Source organism: Scyliorhinus torazame, chromosome 9 (assembly GCF_047496885.1).
Source record: "Scyliorhinus torazame isolate Kashiwa2021f chromosome 9, sScyTor2.1, whole genome shotgun sequence".
In the NCBI taxonomy this organism is placed as follows: domain Eukaryota; kingdom Metazoa; phylum Chordata; class Chondrichthyes; order Carcharhiniformes; family Scyliorhinidae; genus Scyliorhinus; species Scyliorhinus torazame.
This window is the reverse complement of record NC_092715.1, coordinates 187,280,666-187,307,780: the sequence shown is the minus strand read 5'-3', so window position 1 is coordinate 187,307,780 and position 27,115 is coordinate 187,280,666. Positions and strand designations below refer to the sequence as shown.

Here is a 27,115-nt window from a genome sequence, read left to right as displayed (position 1 = left end):
CTAAGGGTCTGGTTTAGAGGGTCACTCCCTTGCCCCTAACCCCACCCAACCTGCACATCCATGGACACCATGGGGCAATTTAGCTGCAGGCCTCTCAAAAATGTTTTCAACAGGGTTTCTAAGTTCTTTTTTGGGGTCAGGAGTATTATTGTCTCGCCGTTTAAGTGGCACTTGCATATCAATGACCAATAAGGTTCAACAAAGAAGCAAGTTGCTGTCAGTGTGGTAATGAAGTGCAACCATGAAAATTAGTCAGGCCTCAAAACACTTTCATCGAGTGATGTTGCTAACTTTTGGTTGGTTCTTAATTTGGCTCTATTTAATCACGTTTGCTCAAGAGTCGCCGGGTATCTTTTGACACCGCCACAAGGCTCAGAACCGAATCCTGATCAACGACTCGATACACCAGTTAGTAAGTTCAAAAGCAATGCTCATTTATTTACACACAGTCAAATCTACTCATGCATAAACTCTACAAACTAAACTACAACTATTACCAAAGCCTATATTTAGCTTTTGGTGCCCACTCAGTCAGAGGAACAATGGCCGTTGCTCGGTTCTGAGGCTGCTGGGTTGAGCTGTTTACCGGGTAGCAACTAGGAGCGTCTATCTCGTAGCGTGCGTTGACTTGGAACTTACTTGGTCTGATGCAGCTGCTAGGCTGGTCTCTCACTTTCCTGAGAGCCAAAGCCAAAGGAGGGCGTTCTCCCTTGGGGGGAGGGCTTCGCGCTCTTTTGGGCGGGCCTTGAACGTGGCCTCAACTAATTGGGTCTTTCCCAATCATCGGTATCGATTTTCCTCCAATAGAGGGGTGGTTCCCTGATCGCTGGGCGTGTCGTGGTGACTGTCAGTCAGCTTTGTCGTAGCTTCTTCTGGTGCCGGGGAGTCTGTCCTAACATTGTGTAAATGTTTCCCTTTTGTCCCCGGAGATGGCTCATTAGTATGTAAATCGTTTGGTAGTTTCTGTCCTGTCTGAGCATTTAAGGTTCTAATCAACAGACAGAGCTTGCACCTGCTTGTTTCTTAGCATTGTCCAATTTTCCCTGCAGTCTTTGCAAGTGTCCATTTTGTATTTGGGTCGTGGCCATCCCAGATGGCTACACTCCCTCCTTGTGATACTCAACGCGAAGCGTGAAGGATCACATTACCATGACGTCTTCATCCTCTGATCCCCGGGGCACCCATGCTTAGGCTCTACACTGTCCTATCCTATGCAACACAATTTTACCTAAACCATTTTAAATACATTCATTATCAAAAAATTCTACGGGGCGCTATGACATTAATACATGCATTACAGAAAAATAAAAAACTGGAACCTCAAACTATTCTCAATAAACTATCCTCATTTAAACAATCCAAAAATACAAACAATCCAAAAATAATCTATACATCTTAAACTGTACAAAATAGTAGCACACAAATTTCTCTGGCCTGGCAGTCAGACACAGAGGTTTACATCTCCTTTATTCCATAGAATACATTAAACAAGATGGATGCTCTTTAATCCGTCCAAATGGGTTCAGGGGTCTGGTGAAATCTGAAAATGGGGGTCCTAAATCTGTATACCGGGGTGCGAGAGCGATATGCTCTGTTTCGCCATTTCCTGACTCTAAACGTTTGCACGACACTGCAAAGTATCGCCAGCACTAAGAGTGCTTCGACTACATATGAGAGTGAGTACCAGGTGATAAACTTATCACACCAGGTCGGGGTATTGCTAGCTGTCGCTGGGCTAGTTATCTCGGGGTTCTGTGTATTACAGGGGTGAGAGTCACGGTTTGTGTGGTAGGGGTCAGGGGGGTAGCGTCCGCGCAGAACTGAAGGGATCCCGCTAAGATCCATGTCAACATGAAGGCTGTCTTCATCTTTGTCGGACTTCTTTGTCTTCCTCTGTGATTCCTGGGTTTCTGGAGTTCTGTGAACACAATCATAATTTCTATTATTATCTTGCTTAAGATCTCGTATGTCTGTCTGTCCTTTACTGCCAATTTCCCTTTCTAATTGGTCACCATCTGTGATTCCCTCAGTTAAAAAAAAACGAATATTTGGTCAAGACGTCTAAGAAAATACTGCCGTACAGCGAGCCATCTCGCAGCCTGTGAGATTTACCATCCCAGTGTTTGAGGATGTAAATAACATAGGGAACCAACCTAAGGGTTGCCAAAACCAAACAAAAGAATTTTGAACGTAACGAGCCAAAATGGGGTGCGTATGGGGTGTGGGTAAGAAATTGGTGGAATCCCCGGGTAGGATGGTGATCAATGCCGTATGTGCTCTACCCAAGCGTAGCTGACCAGAGGGGGGGGGGGGGGTCCTCAGGCAGGGTGGGGACCAATGCCGTTTCTCCATTGCCTGAGCAACTGGCAAGAACGGGTAAGAATGTGGTCGTCGTGGGGAGCTGCCTCTCGAATTAGGAGAGCAACTATGAGTTGGGTTCTGTCGACAGACTAGTTCCTCTGAACTATTGTCTGGGACAAACTTGTTCCATTAACAAGTTTCTGGGGACAAACTAGTTCCTCTAACAGCCATTGGCCATCAAAGGGGGTGGTGACTTGGGGCCCTGAAAAACTTTCCGAGTTTACACACAACACTTAACGATAACACTAACGAACAAACATTCAACAAACATGGTGCAGGTTCCATCAGAAAGGACACCGTATCTCTCCATCGGTTCCTTTTTTCTCCATCATCTGGACACCTCACTGTTCAATAGCGAACAGGGTCGCAAAGGGATTCATTTGGTGGGAGTCAGACTCTAAATCATCATCTTCTCCCGGCTGCCAACCTCTTGTCTGTAGTAACTGTGCTAAAGCTGCTTGGGACGAATTGGGGTCCATCTCATCATTCCGGATGAGCCTGAATGAATTGTCTCGGTGCCAGAATCGTGTGTCGAGGTTGGAGCTACTATGCTTCAATCCGTAATCGTCGAACGCTGGGTCTGGGTCAGGGGCTTTGATATAAGTGATTTCGAATGGGTCGGTAGAATCATGCTCAGATTCACTGGGAGTGGTGCATGGTGCAGGGGTGTAGTCGTATCTTGGTGTGCTGTGGCTATCGTCATCTTGATCGCTATCACTGTCGCTGTTGCTGCTGGTTGAGGGAAGGGAGAGGCGGAGTCGTGCCTCTGGAGGCGGAGTTGAAGTCGTGTCTGAGGGGGGCTGGAGTGGTTGGGGGAGGGTAGGACTACGTCATCTGTGGGCGGGGTGTGATCGTCTGCTGCTGCGAGCAGGATGTGGTGTGTGTGGTTATTCTGTGAGCCATAAGCCTTGAGCTGGTTAATATGAAACCACGCAGACTTACCATTGGGATAGGTTATTTTGTATACTGAGGGGCTGACTTTGTCCGAAATGGAGTACGTTCTGGAAAATTTTGGGGAGAGGAATGAACTGGGGTTGTAAAGGGAAAGCATAACTTGTTGCCCTACTGTAAACTCAGTGGCGTGTACTGTTTTGTCGAAACAGGCCTTGCTCTGTTTCTTCCTGTTTTCTCACTGCTGCAGCGAGTTGGGCTGCCTTTATGTTCTGTACTAGTTGTGTAACCGCATTTTCATGTGTGAGGGCTGTAACTGCGGGGCTGGCCAAATCCAGTCCTAGTAAATACTCAGTGCCTTTCATGGGGCGTCCTGTAATGAGGGTGTGGGGGGTGTAACCTGTGGATGTAGATACTGTGTTTCTTAAAAATATCAAAGCAAATGGGAGTACTGAATCCCAGGTGCTATTATTTTGCTGAACCATTTTCCTGAGGGTGGCTTTCAATGTCCTATTCATTCGTTCTATGATACCACTTGACTGGGGGTGGTATGCGATATGGAACTTTTGTGTAAGTCCGAAAATCGTGAGGACGTTTTTCATTACACATCTGGTGAAATGGGAGCCTTGGTCGGACTCTATACTGCGTGGGAGGCCCCATCTTGTAAAGATGTGGTGTGTTAAGATTTTAGCCGCCATCTTGACCGTATTAGTTCTTGACGGAAATGCTTCCACCCATTTTGTGAAGGTGTCTATGACCAACAACACATACTTGTAACCATTTCTGCATGGGGGTAGGGATCCTATATAATCTATCTGGAGATTTGTCCAGGGTCCATTAACGGGGCGGGTATGGCTAAGTTGAGCCTTTTTAGAATATCTGTCCAACTGGGGCTGTTTAGCACAGGGCTAAATTGCTGGCTTTGAAAGCAGACCAGGCAGGTCAGCAGCACGGTTCAATTCCCGTACCCGCCTCCCCAAACAGGCGCCGGAATGTGGCGACTAGGGGCTTTTCAAAGTAACTTCATTTGAAGCCTACTTGTGACAATAAGCGATTTTCATTTCATTTCAGATTGTTCTGGGCACAGATTAAACAATTCTCTACGTAGTGTGTGACATCGATTTTTAAATCAGGCCAACAACAAAGCGGTCTGAGGTGGGCTACGGTGGGTTCAATTCCTTGGTGTCCATGATTGTCATGGAACTGACAAATGGTTTGGTTCATGTCCTGGCTGGGAACTATATAAATGCCATCCTTTAAAATCACACCGTCGTGTGTGGTGATCGCGTTTCTAAACTTGTCGTACGGGGCTGGGAAGGTTCCCTTTAAAACTTCCCTGAGTTTCTTGTCCTTTTTCTGGGCCTTCGCTAAATCCTGAATGTTGGCCTGTAAGACCTGAACTGCGTGTACTGGGTGCTTTCGGGGGGGTTCCAAAAATAACCATGCCTGGAGCCTGCCTTCGCTAGGGCGTCTGCTTTAACGTTTCCAGGGGGGGAAGAATGGTGATGACTGCGGACCTTAATTATGCTGTATTTCCTATCCTTCGCTGTCTCTAAGGTATGACGGAGTAATGGGGCTGAGGGTAGGGGTTTACCGTCCGCGGAAACAAATCCTCTTGTTTCCCAGAGTTGTAGGAACTCTGTCAAACTATTACTGACATACAAACTGTCTGAATAGATGTCTGCTGGGGTCCGGAACGAGTCTGGGTGGTCTACAATATACGCAATTGCTGCCAGCTCTGCTGCCTGCGAGCCTAAGTGTCCTGGCAACTTCAAGGAAATTTCATCTAGGGCGCGTCCCTGCCCGTCCTCTACATACATACTGCAACCGATAATTCTCTCTCCATTTAACACTGTGGATGAGCCATCCACATATATCTTCAGGGGTGCGCATGTGTCTGTGGGCTGGGGTCTCTGGGGTGTACTACCTGTTTTCCTGGGGGGTGTTTTGGGAATAAATGGACCTATGTTCTGTTTAGTGGTGATGATCTCACATTCATGAGGGGTGCCTGCACACTGCAAATTATCGGCAAGGAATGTGTGGGTTTTGATTCTCTTTACCGTGATGTCCCGTCCCTGCAAAAGAAGGGTCCAACGGGCTGCACGGATTTGGCTGACTGTCCCATCTTTAAGTCGGCCGTCTAACAATAGTTGTGTCGGTGTGTGTTCTGTGAGGATGGTGATGGGATTGAGTCCTGTAATGTATGCGAAGTATTGCACTGCCCAAAAAAACTGCGAGCGGGTGCCTTTCACAGGCAGAAAAACCTTGCTCTACGGGGTCTAACATACGTGAGGCGTACGCTACGGGGCATAACTGGTCGTGGCGTTCCTGGAGAAGCACGGCCGAAAGGGTTCGGTCAGTGCTTGCTACCTATAGCATACGGGGAATGTGGATCTGGGACCTGTAGTGCGGGGGCTGTGCTGAGTGCTCTTTTTAAAGCGTCCATGGCATCTGTATGCTGTGGAAGCCATTCCCAAGGTGCCTGCTTCTTGAGAAGTTCGGAAAGGGGCGCTGCTTTAGTGGCGAAACCTCAAGATGGTTTCGGCAGGAACCAACTAGTCCTAAAAATGACCGGAGGGCTGAGACATTGTGGGGAAGGGGCAATTTGACGATCGAGTCAATTCTCTTTTGCTCGATCTCGCGTTTACCATGAGTGAACACTGTTCCCAAGTAAATCACTTTTTCTTTCAGAATCTGGGCCTTCTTGGGGTTGACTTTACAACCAATTTCTTTTAGGAGTACTAGGAGTTCGGCGAGATGCAAAATGTGCTCTCCCTTTGTGTCTGTCTGTAGTAACAAGTCGTCTACGTACTGGACCAGACAATCGGGGCGGGAACATTTTGTTAATCCATTTACCAGCTGTCGGTGGAAAATGGAGGGGGAGTTGTGGAAGCCTTGTGGAAGGCACGTCCACGTGTATTGTTGCCCTTGGAATGTAAAGGGGAATTTGTACTGGCACGCTTTAGCCAATGGAATGGACCAGAAGCCATTACTAATGTCCAAAACCGAAAAATGTTTTGACTGGAGTCCCTGTTTGAGCATGGTCTCGGGACTTGTGGCTACGGTGGGGGCTGCTGCTGGGGTTACTTTGTTCAGTTCCCGGTAATCAATGGTCAGTCGCCATGATCCAACCGGTTTCCTGACGGGCCAAATCGTTGCGTTGTTTGTGGAGGCTCCTGATCGGAGTACGCCTTGATCCAACAAACTCTCTATTACTTTGGAGATTTCTCCCTCTGCTTCCGAGGGAAATCTGTACTGCTTCTGGCGTTTAGGGTCGGGACCTGTAACATTCACAAAGCCAGTCAAACTGCCACAGTCATGCTTGTGCTGTGCAAATGGTGCTTTGTGTTCCTGCAGGACTGCCCTAATCTGTTTATCTGCACTAATGGCTCTAGGGTCGAACCAGAAGTCTCCTCCTGAGCTGATCCTATTTACGAATTCTCCTACTGTGAGCGTGGCAGGGGCTCGTGCTGCCTTTGCCATTTTCCATACACACTTGTTAACTGGATCAAAAGAGAGGTTATGGGAGCTCATGAAATCGATCCCAAGGATATGTTCTGCTGTCTGGGGCAGATCAACTAAAACTTTGGGGCGCTTGGTTGCGATGTTCCCTATCTGTATTTGCTATAGGGGCTGTGATGTGTCCCTGTTGTAAATGGCCTGGTAAAACTGCTGAGTGTAATGGTGTCTGTTGTGGGCCACGTGTCTCGCTGGAACATTGTGGAGGAATTGAGTGTGGTGCAGGACCCTCCTGTGTCCCAAAGAAATTCCACGTGTTGTCCCCGGACTTTGCCTGCTGCTACCGGTCTACCGGACTTGTCCCAAAGGGTGTCGCAGGCCCAAGTTGGGGAGCCCGAACACCGTCAGTCGGTGCCGTTCTTGTCTGTACTCTCTGAACGGGCGCTAACGCTATGGATCGGCTTTGCCCTATTCTTGTTTAGGGTGCCTGTCTGTTGGTTTCTCTGCTGCTTCTGGGGCGCGTTGCACTCTCGTGCAAAGTGTCCTAGCTGTCCACAATTATAACATTCCTGAGCTTTGGGCTGGGGTTGGCTTTTCCTGCCCTCATTTACCCATGCGGGGTTCTCGTTTGCCTTAACTGGGTTCATTTCTACCTGCTCTTCCTCGGGTGTTATAAATGTGGTTTTGCCTACAATTGATTGCTCCCAAGCGCGGGACAATCTCTTCAAAACCCATTTTTCATTGTGGGCCTCATCTGAGGGGTCATAATTTGCACAAGCTTTTCGTCCTGCTTCTGTGGCATGGGAGACTAGAATTCGGGTCCATTTGGCCAGATTATCTGGGGACAAATGGGCGCGGGCTAACTCTCCAAAAACTGAGGTAAAGTGAATCCACAAACGTCCAGCAAACGCTGTGGGGTGCTCTGTCTTCTTTTGCATATACTTATTTAGGCCTTCTACGGGGTCTCTTCTGTTAAAGCCGATCGCATCAAGGATCGCTGTATGCATCTCTTGGAGTGTGCTTCGTCCTACATTCTGTTGGTCGGGAAGGGCTGCTGCGACTGAAGGGTCGAGGCTTAAAACTGTGAGCTTCACTTGCTCCTTTTCGTCCAGGCCGTACATGGTAGCCTGTTGTCTGACCTTCGCGAAAAATTGGCGGGTGTCGGATGTGGGAAGGAACGGTGTAATTTTTCCACACACGTCCCATAATTTGGTCACGGTTAACGGGGTTGTGTAAAGGAAATCTGCTTCTTCTTCTCCTGCGGCCTACGGTGTGTGGTCACAGGATTCATGGGGGGGTGTTCTGCCTGTTCGGTTGGGGCGCTTTCGTTTTCTGGGTTTTATCCTGCGTACATGTCCCATGTACATATCTATGGGCAGTCTCGATCAATTTCTGCCAATCGGGGCCATTTTCTTGATCTAATTGGGGTGCGAATGTACTCTGAAAGCCATTTTGCACGGACAGCAGAGATTGCAATTCTGCAATTTGCTTCCGGCACTTTGCATAGTCTACGGAGCTCTGCCTTTGTTCCATCGTGGAAGTATGGAGTGCTCATAGGACTGCTTTTAAATCGTTGCACTGTTTCTGCAATTTCTCAGCTTGCTGTTCTGTTTCTTGTCTTACCAAGACCGCACGTTGCGTGTCCTGGTAGGCCTTATCGTATTGTGTCTGAAAGCTGTTCAAATGCATGAGACAAGACTGATGTGCCTTCTTGGCATCATCCACCTCTCTGTCCCTTGCTGCTAACTGCTCTTTCAGATCTCGATTCTCTTTCTCTACTTCACTCACGTCTACCTCACTGGTTCTGTCTCTCTCTTCTATCTCTCTACGGAGCGTCCTAACGACCTCCTCTGTGTCTCGCAATTGTGCCAAACAGGACATGATTGCCATTGGCTTGCGAGCTTTTCCCAAGCTCTTCTTGTGGATCTCTGACAGGTTCTCCCACCAAGTATGTCCTATATGCCCGGGTCCTGTTTCCTCATTATTAAAGAATTCACTCCAAAGGGGCCATCCTTTCCCTTTGAGATATTTCCTGATCTCCTCTTCCCATACGGGACACTGTCCTACTCTACTGCTGGTCGCTGCGACCTCAAATTCCTGGGGGTTCATAAGGTGTTCCATTGCCTTCATTGCCATTGTCTCTACTAGGATCTCTGATGAATTTGGAACAGGGGGTGACGAAGCGGTGATGTAAACACGGGTACGGCTTACACTAATTTCCAGCCTACAAAGCTCCCGACAGTTTTTCGCAACAAAATCTCTCAGGTTTACCTTATATCCCTGTTAGCACGCATGCATTAACACACTTCCGAATCACAGAGGCTTGATCAGTACTGTTTTGACGCTTGTGGTTTTTCTTTCTGTTCCCAATTGGATTCTCAATTCAAAGGTTGTGGGTTCGAGTCCCACCAGAGTCGCCAGTAAATGTTGCTAACTTTTGGTTGGTTCTTAATTTGGCTCTATTTAATCACGTTTGCTCAAGAGTCGCCAGGTATCTTTCAACACCGCCACAAGGCTCAGAACCGAATACTGATCAATACTTGATACACCAGTTAGTAAGTTCAAAAGCAATGCTCATTTATTTACACACAGTCAAATCTACTCATGCATAAACTCTACAAACTAAACTACCACTATTATTAAAGCCTATACTTAGCTTTGGGCGCCCACTAAGTCAGAGGAACAATGGCCGTTGCTCGGTTCTGAGGCTGCTGGGTTGAGCTGTTCGTCTATCTTGTAGCGTGCGTTGACTTGGAACTTACTTGGTCTGCTGTAGCTGCTAGGCTGGTCTCTCTCTTTGCTGAGAGCCAAAGCCAAAGGAGAGTGTTCTCCCTTGGGGGATACCTTTTATACCCAAAAGGGCTTTGTGCTCTTTTGGGCGGGCCTTGAACTTGGCCTCAACTAATTGGGTCTTTCCCAATCATCGATATCGATTTTCCTCCAATAGAGGGATGGTTCCCTGATCGCTGGGCATGTCCTGGTGACTGTCAGTCAGCTTTGTCTTAGCTTCTTCTGGCGCCGGGAAGTCTGTCCTAACATTGTGTATCTAAATGTTTCCCTTTTGTCCCCGGAGATGGCTCATTAGTATGTAAATTGTTTGGTAGTTTCTGTCCATCTGAGCGTTTAAGGTTCTAATCAACAGATAGAGCTTGCACCTGCTTGTTTCGTAGCATTGTCCAATTTTTCCTGCAGTCTTTGCAAGTGTCCATTTTGTAATCGGGACGTGGCCATCCCAGATGGCTACAGTGAGCAGCATGGTCTTTCCACCTGCCTCTGTTAACACCCAAGGCAAATAATGTTTATAGTTTGAATCCACATCCCACAGCCCCACCTGGAAGTTCCCCTCCAGGCCACTCACCACCCTGACTTGGAAATATATCACCGGTCCTTCACTTGTCAAAATCCTGGAACCTAATCCTATCATCACTGTGGATGAACCTAAAGCACATGGACTGCGGCCTTTAAGAAGCAGCTCACCAGCACCTTGTCAATGGTAGTTTGGGATGGGTAATAAATGCTGGCCTCGCCAGCGGCCCCGACAGCCCATGAATTCATTTATAAAAGGCGAAAAGTATACTTGGACTACACTGCCATTTATTTCCCTCTTGACAATTTAAACAATTCATTCTCACCTCACAGTAACTAGTGCAATGCATGCTGCAAAAGATGTATATGCCTTCTATTTTTGCTTTTCCACTTTGAGAGAATTCTGTGCTTCCACTCTTTGTCTGTTCTCGGCAACCTACTTATTATTCAGAACTTGTTGTGAGGAATCACATATTCCACTGCTCAATGCCATGAACCATCAGGTTACCTTGTATTTCCAAAGGTCTGGTCAGTATTTCTTTCCTGGCATTTTGGATAAGCTTGTACCACTGAGTGCACTTGTTTAGGCCTCTAAATCAAAAGGGAAATAAACAGATGCTGGAAATCTTAAATAAAAACAAAATGCTGGAAACGCTCAGCAAGTCAGGCAGGATCTGTGAAGGGAGGGAAGCAGAGATAGCATTTCGGGTCAACCGTCTTTCATCAGAACTGGAAAATGTTATAGGTGAAGGGTGGCACCTATACTATGGATGCTAATGAGGGCATTCAGTGTAGCACACAGCCAGCGTTTTTATTTTGTGGATGTTTCTAATGCACAAAAGAAAATACATTAGAAAGGCTTTTTGCCAATTTCTTTTGTAACTGTAACTTGTGTTGGCTCAGATGAATGTGGCTTAAGGATCCCCTGAGAGCCCTGTGGTAGAAGCTGGGCAACATGAGCAAACATTTTGGAAGATTTTAAATATTTACAGTTTCTTATTATTCAAACTGATAGCCAAATCAGTGCTGAGAGCTCTGGGAAAAAGAGGAAACAGATTTATTTACTGTTTTGTGTGTTTCAACTGTGCAGTTTTTTTCAGCAGTATTTCGTACTTATTGAAATTTAATTAAAAGCTGCTCTTAAAATGTCTGCAGCAAAATATAGGGCAGGCAGGCTAGGAGGTTCTAAGAGCTTTTAGCTCGTCTATTTTAATTTAGCACCTTTCACCTTGTTTCGGATTTTCTTAAATCACAAATTAGAAGGCGAGATTTGAAAAACAAACAAAATTAAAGTTATACTTCAGAAATGTCGGAGATAAATAGAGAAGGAGAATTAGAAAAAAATGTTTGAGGAAAATGTAGTAAAAGTTTACTGTCAATACTACAGTGATAAAGCTATTCTTAATGCTCATTTAATATTGGTATTTTAATAAATCAGGTTTATTATAGCACACGTGCTGAGAACCGGTGATCCAAAAAAAACAGGAGTAACTGTGCACCTACCAACACCTTAATGGTGAAAAGCCTGCATGCTATTAATAAAAACAAGTATTAATAAAAATGTGATTTTAAGGCTATTCTCTGATCTGCAGCTTATTGTGTCATTTAAATCCTTGATTACATCACATCCCTGAAATCATTTCCATGGGCGCGATCTAATGAAACAAAAAGTCCGTTATGTGCCGGGAACGACCCCGTTATCTAACGGCACTGGGGTTTTTTTGGGCCTCACCAGGGAACGCCCCACCGAGGTCACACCCAATCACATTTCCTACACTGACGAGCTCCGCTGAGGTGCCCCCACCCCAATGCCCAACTCATCTGTTGGAGGAGTCCTCAATTTCTCCGCATCACACCTCATATAGGCAGGACACCCCCGGAACCGATCCACGGTGGGGCAAAATTCCACCTGGATACAGTGGCATTGCCAACCTGGTACTCTGGTAATTCCCCTGCCATCTTGGCACTGCCATCTGGGCACCCTGGCAGTGTCAGGGTGGCACATGGGTGGCACTGACATGGTGTCCAGGTGGCACTGCCAAGGTGCCAGGCTGGCAGTGCCGAGGTGCTCTGGTGGAATCAGCAGCATCAGGGTGACACCCTGCCCCGATACCAACCAACCAGGCACCTCCAATCACCTGGGAGACCCCCTCTCCCAAGTGCTGTTCTACTTGGTCCCAGTTTGTGGGGATCAATGCTCAACGGCACCCGGCTGGAATCTCAACAGTGAGACCGGTAGAGCCCGGGAGCCAGTTAGATCCGGCGCCGGCAGAGTTAGTGAGCTTTTAAGCTCACTTAACTCTGCAGGTCCAGGTCCCACCCAGATCTCATTAGATCTCATCAGGCTTAACGATTATCAGGAAACCCAGAAGAGGCCTCTCGAGGATCTACTGGCCACAACCCGTCCCAATTCTGGTAGGACGTGGCTGGTAAATCACACCCCATGAGTTTACCGTTGCAATATTTAACATTATTAATGTTATGAAGTATGACATCTGGTAAGACCTCACATCGATACAGTTCGAGGTGAAGAGCAAAGTTTATTCATTGGATGCATGATGGCTTTATACTCAAAGACTGTATATCTGGTGATATGGTCACTGAATCATGCCCTGCTGGGCACCCACACCTCTGCCACAGAGACACCCATAAATGAGACATGAAGATGGTGGACATCAACACAGAATTGGGAGACAGTTGCTGGTGGCTGGGACTCTGGAGATTGACCATTTGGAGGTGCACCAGGAAAGGCCAGGAGAAATAGAAAGCTCAGCTGACCACAAAGTCGGCTCAGAGAAAATAGAGATCAGAAAACGCTGCACTTTCTCAGCCCACCGCCAAGATTCAAACTATCATCTCCCAAGATGGAAAGTTGCCAGCATTGTATGAAGCTAGATTTTAGGAAGTTCACTGATTTTTCAGAATGTGCTGATTTTATAACTCTTGAGATACTGCAAAATGATTAGGTCTGATGCTTTTCGCTCAGTCTAACTAATTACTCATGTTGTAGTTTTTGAAGAATGTAATTCTTTATAGCATAATGGCTTGCATTTACCAGAGACTAGTCTGTAACCAAATAACCTTCACATAGAAATTTCAGAAATTAACAGAGTGTAGTGCTATATCATTAACCATTCTCTAGAAATATACCTGAATCTTTTAAGTTACCTGATTTCCAGAGAAGATATCAACACAGATCAAGATGCAGCAACAGACAGTCAAGGGTGCAGCTCCAAAAGCTTATCACACTGTATTTCCAATATATGTCATGCTGTTGTTGGGTGCACTAAACAGAAAAAAGAGATATAACAGGGCAACTATTGGGCACAATGTTACTACAAAGGGCATTTGTGAATACCGAAGCAAGTTCTTTATCCATGCTTTGTATGAAAGGAGTGTATGACTGAATACTATTTAAGTGAAGAAAGGCTGCAGCACAGAGGGATTTGGGGGTCCTCGTGCATAAACCTCAAAAGGCTAGCATATAGGTTCAGCAGGTAATTGGGAAGGAAAATTAAATGTTGGCCTTTATTTCAAAAGTAATGGGGTATAAAAATAGGGAAGTCTTGCTAGAACAGTACAAGGCAGTAATTAGACCACATATAGAAATATTGTGAACAGTTTTGGTCCCCATATCGAAGGAAATATATATTGGCATTTTCAGCAGTCTAGAACAGGTTTACTAGGTTGATCCTAGCTATTGAGGGAATGTCTTATGAGGAGAGATTGAGTAGGTTGGGCCTGCATTCACTGGAGTTTCATTGAAATGAAAGGCAACCTTATTGAGAAGTATAGGATTCTCAGGTGGCTTGAGTAGGGTAGATGCTGAGAGGTTACTTTCCCTTTTAGGAGACTCTAGGACCAGAGGGCATGATCTCAGAGTAAGGAATCACCCATTAAAGACAGAGATCAGGAGGAATTTTTTCGCTCAGTGGGTAATGAATCTGTGAAATTATTTACCGCAGCGGGCTTTAGAGGCTGGGCTGTTAAGTTTGTTCAAGGCTAAAATAGATAGACTTTTAATCAGTAAAGGGAATCAAGGGTTACAGGGATTAGGTAGGAAAGTGGAGTTGGGCATTATCACATCAAGTCAGTTATCATCTTCTTGAATGGCGGAGCAGACTCAAGGGGCTGAATCGGTGGCTGTACCGAGGCACAGTGTTGCCTCACAGCGCCAGGGACCCGGGTTTGATTCTGTCCTTGGGTGACTGCCTGTGTGGAGTTTACACTTTCTCCCTGTTCCTGCGTGGGTTTCCTCTGGGTTCTGCGGTTTCCTCCCACAGTCCAACAATGTGCATTGACCATCCGAAATTGCCCCTTAGTGTCCAAAGGTTAAGTGGGTTACAGGGATGGGGCGAGGGAGTGAGCCTAAGTAGGGTGCACTTTCAGAGGGTCGGTGCAGACCCGATGAGCTGAATGGCCTTCTTCTGCACTGTAAGTATTCTATGTATTCTATAGTCTGTGAATGGCCTGCTTCTGCTCCTGATGGTTTTATGGACTACTGTGAGATGAAAGAAAATGCTGGAAAATATAAAGGGATTTGAACCCACTTGAAAAAAAGAAACATACTGATGCACACCCTACATTTGCCCATCAAAACAAATCATGGCTTCAGACATTTATATACTTAAATGCTCATAGCAAAAAAGTTACTTATATTTTTCTGTCAATCAACATTCAAACATTACTAAGATTGATTAACGTTCATTATAAGCTGCTTTCTATTTTTCCCTTTTTGCGAAAGAGGGAAAGTAACAAGTATTTTTCTTTGAGTGTCAAGTGCTGTAGAAGTCAACCACAGGTTAAATATAATTTAGAGCTTCAATTTGGATTGAAACTAATTTGGATCAGAAACATCGAACATTTTTGATTGTTCCATTTAGATTTGAAGTATAAACAAACGATCCTTGAGTTTATAGTCAGAGGATCATACAGTAAGATTCATGAGGCCATTAAGAAACCAAATTAATGTTTATGATAATCTCAGTAATCAAATACATGCCCAATTCTAAACTAGAGAATTGGGTGCATACCAACTGTCAGGATACCAGAGATGGTAAAAGTGTAAGTTACTGGACCAGCATTAAAATAAATGTGTAGTTATTAAACATGGGCTGCTAAATTCAGCTTTGTAGGAAGTATGCATGTGTGTGGGCAGCACTGCAGCACAGTGCCTTTAATTCACAGCTTGGGCCACTGACTGTGCAAAGGTCTGCATCATCTCCCTGTGTCTGCGTGGGTTTCCTCCGGGTGCGCCGGTTTCCCCCCACAACTCCCAAAAGAGGCGCTGTTAGGTAATTTGGACATTCTGAATTCTCCCTTTCTGTACCCGAACAGGAGCCAGAATGTGGCGACTAGGGACTTTTCACAGTAACTTCATTGCAGTGTTAATGTAAGCCTACTCGTGACAATAAAGATTATTATTATAAAATGTCTGCAAAGTGGGGGCAGCACGGTAGCATTGTGGATAGCACAATTACTTCACAGCTCCAGGGTCCCAGGTTCGATTCCGGCTTGGGTCACTGTCTGTGCGGAGTCTGCACATCCTCCCCGTGTGTGCGTGGATTTCCTCCGGGTGCTCCGGATTCCTCCCACAGTCCAAAGATGTGCAGGTTAGGTGGATTGGCCATGATAAATTGCCCTTAGTGTCCAAAATTGCCCTTAGTGTTGGGTGGGGTTACTGGGTTATGGGGATAGGGTGGAGAGGTTGACCTTGGGTAGGGTGCTCTTTCCAAGAGCCAGTGCAGACTCGATGGGCCAAATGGCCTCCTTCTGCACTGTAAATTCTATGATAATCTATGATTATGACATTTGGCAGTGTCTAAGACTAACTTGGCACCTGACCTGCAACTTTGAACTTTACAGGCTGGATTTTCATCCTAAGAGGCGGTAGCAGGGGTTGAGAAATTGCCTGGCTTGGCCTCTCTGCACTGGGAGAAAGGACCAAGAAGGATGTGACTTTTGTTCTCGAGGGGTGTAGGTCGTAGGGGCATGCTGGATTAAGTACCCCTGAAAAGAGTTCACAGGAAACCACAGAGGCTGTTGGGTGCAGAGATGGACTGTTCAAAAAGGCTTGTTTTAGTGCACTGGGACAATGTCCCAGTTACAATAAAGGCAAAACAGAAAACAGCCCTTTAACCCTCAAAAATCTAACCCCCCCCCACCCACATGCACACACACACAGACATTCCCCATGTCCTCTCTATTCAAACTGATAGCCCCTCAGACTTCCCATGACTACCAATGCCCCCCCCCCCACCCAGCCTTAATTTCCACCCCAACCTATGGCACTAAACTCATTTATCCAGAATACACTTTGTACATAATTAATTAACCCCATAGTAACAATGTCACATGTGAATAAACTTTAACAAAGAATCATTCATTCATAATTTTATTACAAACGACTTGTTTTATTATAACACAAAAAGAATGTCAATTAAACAGCCCTTTGAAGTATCAATAGCAGAAATTGAAAGCCCTCAACACCCCTTTATCTTTTAGAGATGAACATTGGGCAGTTAAGAAATAGATCTATGAGAGAAAGAACTAGTGATGTTTTCCCTTGGGCGCAGCTGTTACATCAAACTAATGGATGTCTGGGCTCTCAGCCAAGAATGAATAATGAGGTTTGGCTGAGAGACCATAGATTAATTTGTCTGTTGAAAGAGTTGTGTCCAAGTGAAACAATTGCTTGATTGACAGCTTTCTCTCTTAGATCTATTTCTCAATTGTGCAATATTTATTTACATAAGATACAGAGGTATCAAGTGCTTGCAGTTTCTGCTACTTATAGTTTAAAGGGCTGTTTAATTGACACTTGCACAGGGGTGTAATAAAAGGAGTCTTTAGTAAGAAAGTTATGAATTAATGACATTTTAAAATGTTTTTTCAAATACCACATTGTTACCATACCGTTCATTGGTTATGTGCAGAGTGTATACTGGGTAAGTGGGCATTGAAGTGTTATATGTTGGCATGGAGTATAGTGGGGCATTGGGGTGCGTGAAGGGGCATATGTTGACATAGGAGGCACCGGTATGATATTTTGTACATACCTATCAAAAGATTCCCTCCTCCATACTGTGGTGTATGATGCTTCTGAGGGGCTGTGAACCATGACTCTGAAAATATGGCCAAACTCAATGAAAATCGCAGAGGACTAGGAGATGCCTATAGCCACAATGGTGCCGGTTAGGTAGGGAGTGTAGCATGTGGGCTTGTAACCTGCACCTTTACTCGCCTTGATGAAAATTGGGAATTCCAGGAATCCCGGAGTCAGATCCCAGCTGCCAAGGTCAATGGGGTGTCCTCGATTCAATTGCAAATTTGGCACAACATGTCTGATCAATGCTCTCTGTTCAGCATGCATAGTTGAACATGTGCTTAATGCACAACGAACCCGTCACTTGAAGAGATCACCTTTCAAATCTGTGGTGAGGTGGTTTTGATTTTCTTTTGCTGTTGTATATTTAGTGGAAGTACGGTGTACTCTGTAATTGGAGGACATCACACAATTTCTTTCAGTCACAGAGAGTGGTGTTGAATCTTTGAAAGGATTGATGTGATTTGAAAGACCTCTCAGCAGAAAACTTAATTTGAGCCCTGGATGCTATAGTTGCAGTTCCAATTGGGCACAGCAATAGAGAAGAGGGAAGAAGCTGTTCACAAGAGGAAGAAGGTTACTCTTAAGAGAAGTCCATATCCACCTAGTATGTTCACAGAGTACTTCGCATACCTGTCCACTTCAGCCAACAGCAGTGTCTGCAGCATTTCCCCTGGGAGCTGGTCACTCAACTATGCCTCATCCTCAAACCAGCAGAGTAGAGCAGGGTGAGGACAGGATTGTCAGTGGCCATCAAGTTTACCATGGGCCTCAACCTCTCTCTGTTAGAGTGCTTCCAGGCTGGACCTGGTGACATTATCAACATTTCTTAGTTTTCCAAATATCACAGTATCAGGGAGGTCTCCATGGCTCTGTGCACAAGGTTAGGAAACTTTGTTTTCTTGTCTCTAAGCAAAGAGGAATGGGCATGTAGCTTTTCCAGGGTTATCAGCTTCTCAATGATGCAGGGGAAAATCAGCTGCATACACAAGGGTCTGCAATTTCCCCACCCCAAGGGAGAGATGTACTGGGACCAAAAGGAATTCCAACTTCTGAATGCAGAGATTTTGTGTGACCATGCACAGACCATCATGCTGGCGAATACCCATTATCCTGACAGCAGTCAAAATGCTTATATCCTGCACCAGTTAGTCATTCCAACCATCCTTGACTCACTAGATTGAACCAGACAGTGGCTGCAGGATGACGAGGGCTACTAGTTGTACTTGTAGCTGGTGATTCTCCTCTTCCGTTTACCAAACCTTGACACTGTTTCTGCAATGAGTGTCATGCTGCATCGCGGAACATCGTGGAGAAGACCATCAGCATCCTAAGACAACTGCCTTGCCAATTGAGGGAAGCCCTCCAGTACTCGCCAGGTGGTGTCTTGGGATTTGTTGTTCTGTACTGCGTCTTCCATAACCTGGTATCATGAGGGCAACATGGTAGCATTGTGGATAGCACAATTGCTTCACAGCTCCAGGGTCCCAGGTTCGATTCCGGCTTGGGTCACTGTCTGTGCGGAGTCTGCACATCCTCCCCGTGTGTGCGTGGGTTTCCTCCGGGTGCTCCGGTTTCCTCCCACAGTCCAAAGATGTGCAGGTTAGGTGGATTGGCCATGATAAATTGCCCTTCGTGTCCAATATTGCCCTTAGTGTTGGGTGGGGTTACTGGGTTAAGGGGATAGGGTGGAGATGTTGACCTTGGGTAGGGTGCTCATTCCAAGAGCCGGTACAGACTCGATGGGCCGAATGGCCTCCTTCTGCACTGTAAATTCTATGATTTCTTTGAAGTGCAAACCCTTCCATCATGTCTTTGATGACCACTTCAGAAGGAGGAAGAGAAAGAGGAGGAAGGAAGGAGGCATACAGGATATCTTTCACTCTTGAGAGCTGGCATAAATATCTTCTTAGACTAAGATTCCCATGAAAAATTCCAATATCATCGTGACTTCTCACTTTGCATCTTTCGACCCCACTGTTAGGGATCATCACAGTTTCCTCTCGGTCAAACACAGAATGAAAGGTACCACAAATTAAACCCATACTAACTTTATCCAACAACACTTCCAATAATATATACAATACTCAAATATTCACCTGGTGGGACCTGAGGAAGGAGCAGTGCTCCGAAAGCTAGTGTTTGAAACAAACCTGTTGGACTTTAACCTGGTGTTGTAAGACGTAAGACGTGCTAACCCCAGTCCAACGCCGGCATCTCCACATCATTTTGAGAGAGGACAGCAGATTCATATGCCATAGAGGCATTACCACACTCTGGGATGGTGCCATGCCAGCCTGGTTGTTACAAATAAAGGTTTATAAAATTGTTGCATTTTAGGATCGTCTCCTTATTCTACAGTAAAATGGAGAAATTAAGGGATCATGTAACCTGTTCTGCATTCTGTCAGACCTGGTTGTTCAAGGTTAAAGGGGGGTCCAGGTTGTTTTACTGGGAAGAAGGTGCAAGAAATTCACACCTCTAAACAATGATTGAGTAGCTGTACCGATGATGGATAGACTGGCTGTCTCCAAGTTGTAGGGAGGTATTAGGAACCAAGGTTTTGTAATCAGTTATACTTTAAACTGTCTATTTAATTCCAAGATGGAATGTAGTTGGGAGTCCAAAGTTTAGTTACTTAACATTTTTACCTCAATACAAGGCCCATGTGATTCACATTGTCATAGGAATGGGCTTTAAGAAGGGAAAGGCCCATAGGAAAGTCATTGTAGGGTTGGGTTGTAGGTTTCCCTAAATATCACGGACCCTCACAGCTAGAGTCAATCTGCAAGAATCCAAGAGAGAGCAGAGAAATATAGATGGCATCCCTCGATTATTCACCATGCAGATTGCAGGTAACGGCTCACAGCTCATGCTTGGATTGAAGAGACCAAATTTGTGAGGATTTAAACAAAATTGTAAGATTTGCATAGCTTTGGCTAGAGGGAGGGATCTCCAATTTCTCCCTCACTGCAAAATTCAGTTTGGAGAGTGGAGATTATCGGGCAGGAAAAGGAAAAGAAGCTGAGGATAGATTTGGACTGGTTCCTGGCGAATGATGTGTCCACTTAAGGAGCAAAGTAACATATAACCATGGCAAAGGGATTTTGGTTGTAGAACAAGTTAAATAGAGGACCTTTTCTGCAGTGTAGAGCATATGATGTCTATAGTCCCCAAAGACGAGCTGTTAGGTAAATTGGACTGTCTAAATTCCCGCTCACAGGTACCGGAGTATGGAAACTAACGACTTTTCACAGTAACTTCATTACAATGTTAATATTATTATTATTGAAATAGTGTTTCATTAATGTTGCTTTAACTTTGTTACAGTAAAGGTTTTAAAACTTGAATCATGTTATGTAATCAGTCATTCACTGAAATTTAGAATTTCTTTTTTAAAGTTTTGGGGTGGGATTCTCCGTAGCACGATGCCGAAATCGGGGACAGCGATTAGGCGGAGAATGGCTCCTGATGCCAGAATTGAGGCAGGTGCCAATTGACATGGGTCCCGATGCTCTGCCCCCTCCAAATCGGCATCATTGGGACACATGCCGTGCGCAGTTGCAACGCCGTTGGGACGTCATCAGTCGACCCATCCGCGTGCAGACAGTGTCCAGCACCATCACACTCGGTCGAGATCTGTGCCACTGGCCGGGGGGCTTCTGCCAGGGCTGGGGGGAGTGGTAGGGGATGGCTAGGAGGTGGGCTGTGGGGTTGGGGTGGCGGGTACACAGTCCAGCATGGCCGGCGCCATTTTTCTTGGCACGACCGGTGCTTGCGTGGGGGTGTAGGCATGCGCAGCTGCAGCTTGTCAGCCCTGCGCATGTGCAGCGTGGGACCCGGCAGTTCTCAGACCGTTTTCTGCTTGTTCCGAGGATGTTTCACATGGCGCCGGTGCTAGCCCCTCACTGGTACCAGAATCGGGTTTTGTGCCGATCTTCCCATTGTGAAACATCATGGATCCTCCGTTGGCATCGGCACTTAGCCTCAGGAATGGTTAATCCAGCCCTTGGTCTCTCCGGGATCGTGTTTTAGTAGTCTGTTTGGAGTATGGATTGTTGGACTGCTGTGAGATGCTGCAAGCCCCCTTAAGTATTAGTGTCCACAGCCATAATGGCAGCAGCCTGAGTCTGTTTCACACCATGCTGGGCTTGCTTGGCAACAAGCAGAGATCTTATGACATCCCTCTGAATGTCTGCAGTGCTCAATGTTGCTTGGCTTCTACCTGTGCTACAATGGAAGCTGAGACATCAGGCATCAACTGTTTTATCACGTTTTGGTCCACAAGTGCTTTCTCTATTGAACTTGTTCTACAACCAAAAATCCCTTTGCCATGGTTGTATGTTACTTTCTTCCTTAAGTTGGCCACCACTCCCACGCTAGAATAAATGGATTCCAAACTCTGCACTAAATCCTGTGCCAAATTGGAGCAGGACACTTCCATGAATCTTGAAAATGACAACAGACTCTCTGGCAGGTCTGCTAACACAGCAAACATTTCTCAGTCATCATACTGGCAACTCAGTCATTCCATCTTTTGTTTTACTATACTCTCTCATTAGAGTGCTGTAATCCTATAATCAAAACTGAGTTAGCTGTCAGATCTATAACTTGGGCAGGACGGTAGCACAGTGGGTAGTACTGTTGCTTCACAATGCCAGGGACCCAGGTTCAATTACCGGCTTGGTTCACTGTCTGTGCAGAGTCTGCACGTTCTCTCCGTGTCTGCGTGGGTTTCCTCTGGGTGCTCCGGTTTCCTCCCGCAAGTCCCGAAAGACGTGCTTGTTAGGTGAATTGGACATTCTGAATTTTCCCTCAGTGTACCAAACAGGTAGTTTGGTGACTAGGGAATTTTCACAGTAACTTCATTGCGGTGTTAATGTAAGCCTATTTGTGACACTAACAAAGTAGAGGATACTGATATGAACAATCCATAAAAATATAGTGTATTTTGATAAAGACACACAGTGCTGCCACTACTAACACCTACCAGGGTAAAAGTATTTGTAACATTACAAAGGGAAGTAGAGAGAAAACAGAGATCTATAGACCAGTGAGCCTAAAGCCGGGAGGAGGGAAGTTGCTGCAGTCCATTATCAAGCATTTCATAGCACAGCATTTGGAAAGCAGTGGTATAATCAGACAATGTCAGCATGGAATTACGAAAGGGAAATCTTGCTTGACAGATCTACTAGAATTCTTTGAAGATGGAACTAGTAGAGTTGACCAGAGAGCACCGGTGGATATGGTTTATTTCGACTTTCAGAAGGCTTTCGACAAAGTCTCAAATAACTGATTGCTATGTAAAGTTAAAGCGCATGGGATTACGGGTTGTGTCTTGAGATGGATAAAAAGCTGGTTAGCAGACAGGAAGCAAAAAGTTGGAATAAATAGGTATTTTTCTGATTGACCAGGCAATGATAGTGGGGTACCACAGGGATCTGTGCTGGGACTGTTCACATTATATAATGATTTGGACGAGGGCACTGAATGAATTATCTCCAAATTTACAGATGATACAGAGTTGGATGCAGAGATGGTTTAGCAGGATTTGGGCAGGCCTAGTGAGTGGGCATATGCATGGCAGCTGCAGTAAAATGTGGATAAATGTGAGGTTACCCACTTCTGTAGCAAAAATAGGAATGCAGATTATTATTTGAATGGGTGTAAATTGAGAGAGGTGGATACTCAACGAGACCTTGGTGGCCTGATGTAGCAGTCACTGAAAGTCAGTGCACAGGTACAGCAGGCAGAAAAAAGGCAAAAAAGGCAGAAAAAAGGCTTTCTTAGCAAGAGGATTTGAGTATAGGAATAGCGATGTTTTACTGCAATTGTATTGGTGTGGCCACACCTGGAGTATTGTGTCCTTATCTGGAGATTTGGTGTCCTTATCTGAGGAAGAATGTTTTTGCTGTGGAGGGACTGTAGCAAAGGCTTACCAGGCTGATTCCTGCGATGGCGGGACTGTCATATGAGGAGAGACTATGTCGGTTAGAATTATATTCATTGGAGTTTAAAAAAGTAAGAGGGGGATCTCATAGAAACTTATCAAATCCTAACAGGATTAGACTGGGTAGATTCAAAAAGAATGTTTCCGATGGTGGGGGAGTCCAAAACTCGGGGTCATAGTATGAGGAAAGGATGTAAACCTTTTAGGACTGAGGTGAGGAGACATTTCTTCAACCAGGGAATGGTGAATCTGTGCAATTCACTACCACAAAAAGTAGTTGAGGCCACAACTTTGTGCAATTTCAAGGAGTTAAATATAACTCTTGGGGCTAAAGCGATCAAGAAATATGGGTGGAAGGCTGGATCAGGCCTGATACCACAGTATTTTCTACTTTAGTTTTTAAATGGCTGCCCAATGACTTAGCTGGTTAAAATTAGGAGGGACCAGATCGTACAAACCAGAAAGATCTCAAGTCCAACCCCAACCAGCGGTGTCATTTAATGGTGCTATAATGGCTCCAACTTTCCTGAGCAAAAAATTGAAAAATTGGGTGGGGCTCCTACTACCAATTGCTTTGACCAACTGCTGTTGGAAGTGCATACTTCATGTGAGGGTAGGATTGGCCTCAGCTGTGATGTTGCTATTGTTAACAACACTCATTGTCCAGCCTCACAACTGAAGGATGTCACTTGGCAAGAAAGCAGAAAGCAACTGGGACACCTGGAAGATTTCTCCAGAAAGCAGTCAATCCATTGGCAGAAAGAAGCAAGGGTAGGGCAGAGAAAAAGTGGTGAAAGTTGATGGGAACAAGAGGGGGAACATTTCAAAGTGTTTGTTTATAATCCTGATTACATCTGGAAGAATTACAAACATCTGAACTTTAGAAAATACCGCCATGTGAGTAAAGTATAAGTATAACAGACTGTTCAACATATTTAACATAACTTTTATGCATCTTAGTTCCTTGGAGTAACAATCCGGGCAATTTTCATTTGGCACGCACCTTGCAACACTAACTGCTGTTCTGATTCCAGAAAATTGTGCAGATTCTGTTCCGCGCGCCTCCACCTCAGCTTCATACTGGACTCTGTTTAACTTCACAGCAAGTAAGAATCATGGTGCAGCCTTGAAACTGTGCAGAAATTCCTACACCCTCCAGCTGAATTGAGCTCCCAGCCGATGATTCAGATCACTCTGGGAGCTCATTCCGTAGATTCCTGATCCAGAGTTGGAGCTCATTGCCACATACCTAATTCAGGTATGTGTTGTTCATGGAATGCATCTTTCCCACTGTCTTTATGACCTTTGTGGAAATTCTCCATGCAAATAGCTTAGGTTGTTGTCAGGAAATACATTGAAACAATCAAAAGGAATGAAACTCAGGCTGTTTGAAAATGAGCAGCAGTTGACTCTTGCCGCTGAATGACCCAATCTTTTTTTTGTTTGTCCATGGGATGTGACCAGTCATGGATAATTGGATTGACGTCATGACTTAATGGAAACCTGGCTGAGGGGTGATGACACTTTATTGCTTAATGAATCCGCCACACCTTGCCATACCATTTGCCCCATCAAGACCAGCACGGTGGCAGTTTCCGCACCAAGATATCTTCACTGCTTTCCTCCCCCAACCTTTGCACCAAATGATTCTAATCCTCTTGAGCTCTATCTCCATCTCAAATCTTACTCTGGGTTCACTGATCTCTTATCTTCCCTCAATCCCTCCCTCTATGTAAACTTGCTTACCCATATTGCCGACCACCCCCTTAACCTTGCCATCTCATGTGGTCTTACTAATCCCAACATATCTATGGTGTATAGATGAGGCCATCTCTGATCAGTTCCTTCTGTCATTCTGCCCTAAAATCCCACTTGCACGTCACAATCCTGCCTCCTTCTGTATTCATCCCTGGAAAGAATTATCGTTTAATTTACTTACAATTGCTCTTTCAAAATCCTAATTGTTTATTCTTTGGGCCGCTGCTTGCCACAGCATTTCTGCTGCTATTGATTTGCTCATCCATGCCTTCACTTCTATTTTTGATGCCATACTCCCCAGAAAAATAATTTTCTTTCTCACCCTGGCCATTCCCTTGGGTATGTCCTCAACACTGCTCATGTAAGCCTAAGGGTTGCAGACTTGAGAGACAAAGGCAGACAACTAGTTTAAGATCAACTGGAGAACATCGCACACTGTTGAGTCCTGCTCTGGTCTGTTAAAACTGTTCATTATCATCCTGGAAAAGAAAGATAATCCATGGTTTCTTTTCTCTACTGCAAACCATCATTTTAAACTCCTCTTCCCTGCCTCATCCACCCTCACCTCTAACAATATAAGTAGCTCATGGACTTCTTTGTCACATTGATAGAGACACTATCAGCTGCCACTGCCACCTTCCGTCCCTCCACTCGTCCACCGGGCCAATCTTCCTCTAAAGATTCTTGCATGCCCTCGGCCTAAATTCGCATCTTTGGGCAGTTTCGCGTCTTGTGCCCTCTCTGGGCTCATCTTGTCCATAAGGTCTAACACGTACTTCCTCTACCCTCATAGATCATAGAATTTACAGTGCAGAAGGAGGCCATTTGGCCCATCGAGTCTGCACCAGCCCTTACAAAGAAGACCCTACTCAAACCCATGTATTTACCCTATCCCCGTAACCCCCACTTAACCTTTTATTGGACACTAAGGGCAATTTAACATGGCCAATCCACCTAATCCGCACATCTTTGGATTGTGGGAGGAAACCGGAGCACCCAGAGGAAACCCACGCAGACACGGGAAGAACATGCAGACTCCGTACAGACAGTGACCCAGCCGGGAATCGAACCTGGGACCCTGGAGCTGTGAAGCAACTGTGCTAACCACTATGCCACCCTGCTGCCCTGTTCCCACTAAATTGTTAACCACCCAACTTCTCCATATGTTAGCTGATAGTGTTAACGATTTTCTCTCCTCAGATGTTGTTCCTCTCCCTGGCAACAGCCTGAGTCTGAACCAGATTGTTTGCAACCTTGGCATCACATTTAACTTTGAGATGACCTTCCAACCACATATTTGTGCCATTGTTACATCCAACCCCATAACATTGCCCAACTTTACCCATGTCTCAACTCATCTGCTGCTGGAACCCTCATTCATGCTTTTGTTACCTCTAGACTTAACAATTCCATGCACTCTCGGCTGGTCTCCCACATTCTACCCTCTAGAGATTTGAATTCATCAGACACTTTGCTGCCCATGGCTTAACTTGCACCAGGACCCATTCACCTATCACCCCTGTGCTCGCTGCCCTACATTAGCAGTCAACAACGTCTTGATTTTCGGAATCTCATCCTTGATTTGAAATTCCTCCATAGCCTCACGATCTCTGCAATCTCCTCCAGTTCTACAGCCCTCCAAGATATCTGTGCTTCTCTAATCCTGCTCTCTTGAATATCCCTGATTTTAATCGCTCCATCATTGGTGGTCATGTCATCAGTTGTCTTAATGCCAAACTATGGAATTCCCTCCTGACACCTCGGCACATTTCTGGTGGCTGCAGTGAGTGTGCAGTAAGTGGGGTGCTTGAAAACAGCTCCAGTTGCCACGCCCTTTGGCGCTAACGTTGGCCCCTGTGGGTAGAATACTCATTGGGACAGGAGTTGCTCGGAATACAGGCCAGTAGGGTGCTGAATTGCTCCACAAATAGCACCCCCAACAGGCCATGAACCGCTGGCAATACAGTCCCCACGTCAACACTTTGTCTCCCATATGGAGAATTTTGCCCTTCCTCTCCCCAAGGACTGTGTGGTGGCACTCATATAAATACTTCATGGACAGATACATATGTAACAGATAGATTAGTGAGGGGAAATGAAAGTAGGCCTTTCTCTCCATTTGGGTCTCCACCATCTGCCCCAGCCTCAATGTGACAAACTGTCTTTAGGATTCAGCCAGCATGGTAGCACAGTGGTTAGCACTGTTTCTTCACAGTGCCAGACCTATGTTCGATTTCCAGCTTGGGTCACTGTCTGTGTGGAGTCTGCACATTCTCCCCGTGTCT

The 27,115-nt window shown here is 45.5% G+C and overlaps 1 protein-coding gene and 1 long non-coding RNA gene across 2 annotated transcripts in view; one reads left to right on the top strand and one right to left on the bottom strand.

The window, feature by feature from the left end:
- LOC140429640 (uncharacterized) overlaps positions 1-24,153 on the bottom strand; it is a 55,038-nt gene extending 30,885 nt beyond the window's left edge. The window contains exons 1-2 of the long non-coding RNA XR_011949151.1: positions 24,076-24,153; positions 13,186-13,303 (exon numbers count right to left, since the gene is read on the bottom strand). This is a non-coding gene — a long non-coding RNA (uncharacterized lncRNA). The remainder of the gene's footprint in view (positions 1-13,185; positions 13,304-24,075) is intronic.
- Positions 1-27,115, top strand: part of glis3 (GLIS family zinc finger 3) — an 896,860-nt gene that overhangs the window by 432,370 nt on the left and 437,375 nt on the right. The gene's annotated exons all lie outside the window — the stretch shown is intronic.